The sequence below is a fragment of the Phodopus roborovskii genome, unplaced genomic scaffold (assembly GCF_943737965.1).
Source record: "Phodopus roborovskii unplaced genomic scaffold, PHOROB, whole genome shotgun sequence".
In the NCBI taxonomy this organism is placed as follows: Eukaryota; Metazoa; Chordata; class Mammalia; order Rodentia; family Cricetidae; genus Phodopus; species Phodopus roborovskii.
Window position 1 is genome coordinate 694,451 of NW_026126415.1, and position 8,843 is coordinate 703,293.

Sequence of the window (8,843 nt, forward strand, 5' to 3'; positions counted from 1 at the left end):
ACCTGGGTCCCACACCCAGGACCACACAGTAGGAGGAAATTGGCCCCTGAAAGTTGATCTCTGATCTCCACGCATGTGCTGTGATGTATGCATGTGTATGCACTCACGTGTGCCCCCACACAGATACACATAATAAACTTTAAATAGGCATTCGGAGGCCCCGTGTTAGACTTTCACCGCTTACAGCCACACCCAAGCTTGCTAGCACACACACCCAGGGTTACTCCCGCAACTGTGCAAAGGGCTCTGTTGCAAAGGTGCTTAGGCGGAGGACAGGAGAAGTACTTGGGACCCGAAACCCGAGTTCCAGTACTCATTCCTTGCCCTTTCTTGCTCAGTCTGTGTGTGTGTGTGTGTGTGTGTGTGTGTGTGTGTGTGTGTGTGTGTGTTTGGTTATTCAAGACAGGGTTTCTCTGTGTAGCAGCTCTGGCTGTCTTAGAACTCGCTCTGCAGACCAGGCTGGCCGTGAACTCACAGACATCCACCTGCCTCTGCCTCCCGAGTGCTGGGATCAAAGGTGAGCGCCACCACACCCTGCTCCTTTCCCCTTTCTTTAACCTTCAGGTTCCCTGAGTAGGGAGGACTCTTCACCTGCTGCTGAGGGTCACAGATAAAGTGGCCTAATCATCTGTGACTGCCCAAGTCCCTTCCCCTTCAGGTGTATGTTTCCCACAGGGCAGCAGAAGACAGCACGACTAGCATGCTCGGTGAAAGTCATGCCGGAACATTCTATTCTTCTGCAAGGCAGAGTGTTTTCCGTCCCCTTTAAGATAATCCAGCTCTTACACATACAATAAACATATTTTGGCTTTCCCCAATAGGGTCACAAACAAAAACAAATCCTGTTGTGGCATCCAAAGGCTCCTACCAGAAGCTCCGGCTAGGGTGCAGCTCCGCTAGGGTGCAGCTCCGGCTAGGGTGCAGCTCGGCTAGGGGTGCAGCTCCGGCTAGGGTGCAGCTCCGGCTAGGGTGCAGCTCGGCTAGGGGTGCAGCTCCGGCTAGGGTGCAGCTCGGCTAGGGTGCAGCTCGGCTAGGGTGCAGCTCGGCTAGGGGTGCAGCTCGGCTAGGGTGCAGCTCGGCTAGGGTGCAGCTCGGCTAGGGTGCAGCTCGGCTAGGGGTGCAGCTCCGGCTAGGGTGCAGCTCGGCTAGGGTGCAGCTCGGCTAGGGTGCAGCTCGGCTAGGGTGCAGCTCGGCTAGGGTGCAGCTCGGCTAGGGTGCAGCTCGGCTAGGGTGCAGCTCGGCTAGGGGCAGGCTAGGGTGCAGCCGGCTAGGGTGCAGCTCGGCTAGGGGTGCAGCTCGGCTAGGGGTGCAGCTCTCGGCTAGGGTGCAGCTCGGCTAGGGGTGCAGCTCGGCTAGGGTGCAGCTCCGGCTAGGGTGCAGCTCGGCTAGGGTGCAGCTCGGCTAGGGGTGCAGCTCGCGGGTGGGTGCAGCTCGGCTAGGGTGCAGCTCGGCTAGGGTGCAGCTCGGCTAGGGGTGCAGCTCCGGCTAGGGTGCAGCTCGGCTAGGGTGCAGCTCGGCTAGGGTGCAGCTCGGCTAGGGTGCAGCTCGGCTAGGGTGCAGCTCGGCTAGGGTGCAGCTCCGGCTAGGGTGCAGCTCCGGCTAGGGTGCAGCTCGGCTAGGGTGCAGCTCGGCTAGGGTGCAGCACCAGGCTATGGGGTGCAGCTCCGGTAGGGTGCGCTCGCAGAGTGGTGCCCCTCTGGGAGCTCCCGGGTCGTCTGAGCACCACACCCGAGCCGCCCACCAGGCTCAGAGTGGTGTCCCTCTTCCACTCGGTCTCACTCTTCTGCCATCGATGGACTCACAGCAATGCTTACAGCCCTGCACACATCTACAACATATTCAGTGAGGCAGGGAGGAAGAGAGCTCACCTATACATCAATAAGGGTAGCTAGGTTCAGGTAGGCATGGCTGTTCTTACTTCTGCTGTAGACATCCCTGGTATCAGCCATTTCCTTTCGAAAGACTCCAGGAGGTAAAAGACCTCTCTCTGCTTGGCACTAAGACTTCAAGAGCAGCTGAGTCTTGAAGCCTGGGAAGCAAACAAGGTGAGCCCTTCCCACTGAGTTGTCCATGTGTGTGGAAAAGACGCCTCTTCTAGGAAGGCCCTCCAGATCCCACCTGACAGCTCAGTGCTGCCTGGGCCGCTGCAGGAAAGGCCTTCAGCAGAGGCTGGGAAGTCCCTGATCAAGGCCAGCTGGTTAACATAGTCAGGAATGGCATGGCAGCCCATAAACGACTGCCTTCTTTTTAAAATGTAGTTAAACCAGTCGGTGGTGCACGCGGTTAATCCCAGCACTGGGGACACAGAGGCAGGTGGATCTCGTGATTTCAAGGCCAGTCTGGTTCCAGGACAGCCAAAGTCATACAAGAGAAACCCTGTTTCAAAAACCAAAATTAATTAATTAAAAAATTATAGACAAATTATTTTTTTGTTTGTTTTATTTTGTCCGTCATGGAACTGGAACTAGCTCTCGTAGACCAGGCTGGTCTCGAACTCACAGAGTGCATCACCACTGCCCAGCTAAAACATAGTTAATTCTTATGGGTTTCATTGTGAGATTTCTATACATGCATCCGATGTGCTCTGATCCTATTGGTCCCATCTTCCCAAAGGGCTAGAACCTGCTGGTTTATATGCTAGGTAAGTACTGTGCTACTGCGCTCCACCCTAACCTGGTTTATCTTTCTGAACACGATGATCTCCATTGAGTTCCATTTTCTCTAAGTGCAGCCATTTCATTTTTTACGACTGAATGAAACGTCTGTGTATATATGCCACACCTTCCCTGCGCCCAGGCTGATTCCACAACTTGGTTGTTGTGGACAGAGTAAACATGGATACACAGGTAGGCCTGTAGGATGTGGACTTTGACTGCTGGTACATATATACCCAGGAATGGCACATCCCAGTCACGTGCGGCTTCTATGTTGAGTGTTTTTGGGGAAAGTCCATACTGGTTTCCCTATCGTTAGACTCACATCCCCACCCCAAGTGTATGAAGGCTCTTGTTCTGTGCACCCTCCTACTCCCCCACCCCCATTCAGTCCTTCCGCGGTGGATTATTTTGGGGGTGGGTAGTGTTTCCTCCCTAGATATCAGAATAACTCTGGCTTGATTTTTAAAATGGCCAGATTCGAGTCAGAATTGCCAAGAAATATGCCAGATGATGTGCACTCTTTTCTTCCTCTCTCTCTCTCTCTCTCTCTCTCTCTCTCTCTCTCTCTCTCTCTCTCTCTCTCTCTCTCTCTCTCTGTTTTTGGTTTTCAGACAGGGTTTCTCTGTGTAGCTCTATAGGCCAGGCTGGCTTCGCACTCACAGAGATCGGCCTGCCTCTGCCTCCCGAGTGCTGGGATTAAAGGCGTGCACCACGAGCCCTGTGCCTCGAGCCCTGCACCTGTTAGAATAAGCATTGCTTTGAGCAGGCTGCACTGGGTTCAACAGACCAAACTGGTACTGAGCCTTTCATGTGTCATGGGATGGACGGGTTTGAGAGAGTGAATAGCTGAAGCTCAGTCAGGGCCAGTGTCGGCAACTAATCCTTCCTCAGTCATGGGCAGTCAGGGGGTTCAAATAAGTGATGACAGAGTGAGCAAGGGAGAGAGGGAGGGACAGAGGGAGGGACAGAGGGAGGAGAGAGAGAGGGGAGAGAGAGAGGGAGGGAGGGGGAGGGAGGGAGGAGGGGGGACTCTGAGAATGATGAAGTTGGTTCTTTTTGCCCCTGCCTCTGTTTTCAGTCCATAAACACCACACGATTGTGCAACTGGTAGGAATTCTAGAAGATTTCCCGGTCTTCAGAGCTGCCTGTGGCAAGCATCCTTATTGTTGCTATTGCTCAATAAATTTTGGTAAACTTATCAAAGATAAGTTGGAACTTGCTTAAGATTTTTCCTTAACAACATTTCCAGGGTGATGTTCTCCATGACGGAAATTTGGGGGATTTCTGGATGCCGCCATCTTTGGGGTCAGTGTGCAAGGGAGTCACCCTGTGGAAGATGAAGGTTTGATTCTGCAGGACTAGGCCAGGCTCTGACAGCCTGAATTTCATTATGTGTTTGTTTGTTTGCTCATTTGTTACTTATTTATTTTTGGACAGCCTTGGCTGTCCTGGAACTCTCTGTGTAGACCAGGCTGGCCTCAAACTCCCAGAGATCCACCTGCCTCTGCCTCCTGAGTGCTGGGATTAAAGGTGTGCACCACCACCACCCGGCTGACAGCCTGCATTTCTAAGCGGCCTCAACCAATTCTGACATTGATAATTCAGGGTACATTTTGACAAGCAAGCCCCTAGAGCTCAACACAGTGTCAGAGACCTTCTGAGAAGCCTGTGAGGGCTATGGAGCAGTTTTGCAGAAAAATAGATGTAAGTGTGTAATTGCAAAGGCCCTGAGCATTGATTATCCTTAGGTCCCAAGATGACTGGGTCTGCCATCAGCCTGGTTCTGATGAGGAGCTAAGGAATCTTGGACTAGTCCAGCATCTGCTGAGCATCTAGTGTGGGGTTTGGCACTACGCTAACGGTTAGAGGCATAATAGTTCATTTAAATACAGCAACGCCATGAGGAGGGAATTGTTATCACCACTCATTTGACAAGTGAGGACTGGCGCACAGTGTTAAGTGATGTCCCCCTAGGTATTTGGGGGAAGTACTCGGGAGCCTGCGTCCTAAGCACCGTTGTTTAATTATAACTTTGCTCTTCAGATTCCGAGGACAGACTCTCAGGGGCGGGGGTGGGTGTGGGGGATGTGCTGAACCTAATGAGAACATATCGATTGGGTTTCTTCCAACACCTTTTGGGTCGTCATTTTTGGGATGAGGTCAGACAACTGCAAGATTAACGAATGACCTCATTGATTCTGATATGCAAAGTTTAAATCTCCCTGTAGGAGATCTCCCAACCAGAGGGTCTAAAAGTCCAAAGGGAAGTCAAATGAGATTCAGTTCTCCAGAAGCTGTGAGGGAGGTGGTTCCAGACCTACACCTGTATGAAAACCAGCGGGGGTGGGTGGGGTGGGGTGGGGGGTGGTGGTGTGTGTCAGACAAGGCCGTTCAGGGCCAGAAGGCCTTGTCCACTCACCAGCCTTCCATAAGTTACTTACTAAGCGGGCAGAACCTTTTTAAAAACAATTCATACCATCAAAGACAAAAAAATTGTTTCACATTTAAAAAATGTACAGATAGTGGTAGGATTAACCTGTCTTCTTAACTCCACCTCCAGACAAGCTTAAGATGTGTGTATGTGTGTGTGTGTACATATGTATGTGTGTGTGTGTGTAAGTACATATGTATGTGTGTGTATGCACATGTGTGTATGTATGTGTGTGTCTGTGTATGTATGTATGTGTGTGTATGTCTGTGTGTATGTATGTATGTCTGTGTCTGTGTGTGTATGTATGTGTGGGTGTGTACGTATGTGTGTGTATGTCTGTGTGTACATATGTGTGTGTGTGTCTGTGTGTGTATGTCTGTGTGTATGTATGTATGTGTGTGTCTGTGTGTGTGTGTATGTCTGTGTGTATGTATGTATGTATGTCTGTGTCTGTGTGTGTGTGTATGTCTGTGTGTATGTATGTGTGTGTATGTCTGTGTGTGTCTATATGTATGAATGTATTGTGTGTCTGTGTGTGTATGTCTGTGTATGTCTGTGTGTATGTATGTATGTCTGTGTCTGTGTGTGTATGTATGTGTATGTATGTCTGTGTCTGTGTGTGTGTGTATGTCTGTGTGTATGTATGTGTGTGTGTGTCTGTGTGTGTCCGTATGTATGAATGTATTGTGTGTGTGTGTATGTCTGTGTCTGTGTGTGTATGTCTGTGTGTATGTATGTATGTCTGTGTCTGTGTGTGTATGTATGTGTGTGTGTGTCTGTGTGTGTATGTGTGGGTAGGTATGTGTACACATGTGTATGTGCATGGGTGAACTAGAGTCATAACAAGAAAGGTAGGGACCCAGCTTGACTTTCTCCTAAACTGTTTCCCTTTCCTTCCCTCATTCCGTTAAAAGATCGCATGTCCCTTCACTGTTCGTCTGTGTCGTGGGAGCCGACAAAGGGCTGCATGCTCTCTTGTCAGATGACTCATCTTTCCAGTAACACTTGGACACCAAGAAAGGGACACGTAAGACAGGAGAGTCACACACACGAGAGCTGACAGTAAAAGAAAAGAGTCAGGAAATGAGAGGAGCAAATCTCTGAAGTAGGGGACAAGGGTAGGCTGTGAGGTGGAGCTGAGGCTAATCCTACCTAAGTTTGTTTCTTCTCTCCCTGGCCTCTTGTTGGGAGGACTGAATCCAGGGCTCAAGGATGCTAAGTACACGCTTGCTCTGCCATTCAGCTAGCTGCATATGTGATGTGTTTAAGAGTATGATACTTTACAGGTAATTAACTTACATATCTCTAGTCACATATTTTAAATGGTTGTTAAACGACTGGTGAGCAGTGGAGAGGGAGGAAGTGGTCATCAGCAGGACCAGGTGTGGATTTATGTGGGACAAGTCACACTAACCCCATTCCATGGCAGATTAGGGAACCATGGTGAGTCCTGGGTTGAGTAGGCGGTAGGGAAGCAGACGTAATGGGTAAGAAGTCTTTGGCTTTTTTGTTTTGTTTGAAATATGTACCAAGTAGCTACATATATTACACATCTGCTAGGTATGTAATCACCTCTCATAACAAACCCCTGTGAAGCTGGGCGGTGGTGGCGCACGCCTTTAGTCCCAGCACTCAGGAGGCAGAGACGGCCGGATCTCTGTGAGTGCGAGGCCAGCCTGGTCTCCAGAGTTCCAGGACAGGCTCCAAAGCCACAGAGAAACTCTGTCCTGAAAACCCAAAAACAAACAAATAAACAAATAAATAAATAAATCTGAGATGGATATTGCCTGTGGGAAGCTCTGGGTTCGGATTCCTAGTACCAAATAAAATAAAATAAAAAAAGAAAATTCTGTCTTCTTAAAAACAACACTAAGAAATGCAGGCACTTCTAGCCAGGCCTAAGGCAAGGCTTACCAGAATATCTTCCTGCAGCCAGGCTGTTCATCCACAGGGCTCCACATCTGATCTCAGGCACCCATTTCCTTTTTACATCTCTGCCACCCTAGGGGTGGAATCTAAGTTCAGTTCTTCACATTGACTGACAGGGTTAAGCATGAACAAAAGACCTTTCCTTTTGTATCCTACACACACACACACACACACACACACACACACACACACACACACACACGCCTGAGAAGGATCTGGAAGCCATGAAGACTTCAGAAGCTGTAAGATCAAGGCTGAGGAAGTAGCTCAGTAGAGCTCTTGTCTATCCCTTCCCCCATCATGAGGCAAAAATAAACAACATAAAAAAAGGAGTGAACTCCAGAGAAGGCAGGATGCAATTCTGGTTTTGAGATAAGGGTTACTGCACTGCTCAGTGTAGAACTTGTGATGCCCGTCCCCAGGTTTCAGGGAACAGAATCAAACTCAGCACAAATGAAAGGCCGTTTCTCAGAAACAGAACAGAGCTGGTAATCTGTTGTGAATAATTAATAATCTGGGCCCTATGTCTATTGTGAAGTTGGCAGGCTCCCCCTTCACATAAGAAATGTAGAGGTAGTCCACTGCTGACCCGGTGATATTACAAGTCCCTTGGTCTTTTCCTCGGGATCACACAGGCATGCTACAACTCCAGACATTGTCAAAGAACGTGGCAGACAATGGGTGGGAACTGGGGGATACCCTTAGAGAACCCTGCCTGTGGACTTCTGCTTATGTTTCATTTATGAGAACTGTATTAGTTAGTTGAAATAATCAGCTATATTTTAAGAGGAAAAAAATGAATAACATGGGTGATTATAGAAGATATCTTCTATAATTTGTAAGGATAAGACCAAACAACCAAATAGAAAATGGTAGAAGTGAACAGGCAGTCAATGGGAAAGGAAAAACTTTGGTGAATAAATTCAGGAAAATGTGTCCAAGCCACATGAATGATCAACAAAATGCAACTCAGGGTTTCATTGATCACCTAAAGGCAATCACAATCTGTAGTGCTGAGGATTTGGGCTCTTTTCCAGCACCCATGGGGTCAGGGTGAAAGGTAAAACTGGACTATTTTGTGAAGCTGAAGAAGGGTGTGGCCATATCACAGCAGATCCCTAGCTAGAAATTACAAAGAGAAGACTGTGGATGTTTGCAGCAACAAAAAAAAAAAAAAAAAAAAAGGAGGAGGAGGGAGGAGGAGGAAGAGGAGGAGGAGGGGAGGAAGGAGGGAAGGAGGGAAGGAAGGAGGGAAGGAAGGAATAACCTCGGTGACCAAGCCAGAACAATAGTGGTATATTCATGGTAATATGAAGGGCCCACAGCTTCAGCGACAGGAGTGAACATGAGAGACACAGTTGAAGCCAGGCATGGTGAAGCATGCCTGTAACTCCAGCAATGCCCGAAGACTGTGAGTCTCAGGCCAGTTTGCTTACGCCGTAGAGTTAGTGTGAGACTCGTATGGACTATATAATGAGACCTTGTCTCAAAAAGCAAAATAAAACACTGATAGAACTACTATACTTGAGTGTGTGTGTGTGCGTGTGTGAGAGTGTGTGTGCATGTGAGTGTGTGTTTGTGTGTGTTTGTGTGTGAGTGTGAGTATATGTGTGTGGTCAGCCTTTCAAAGGCAGGCTATGGTTTGTTTATTTTTATTTTTGTTTTGACTTTTAAGATTTAATTTTAATTTTAAGAATTTTATGGATTCTTTGAGAGTTGAAATTTGGTCATACCCACTCCGCCCTTCCCTCCCTCAAGTCTTCCCCATTTCACACCCTACCCATTTCACTTTGTGCCCCCCCACACACACTTTAATACCAATTTGC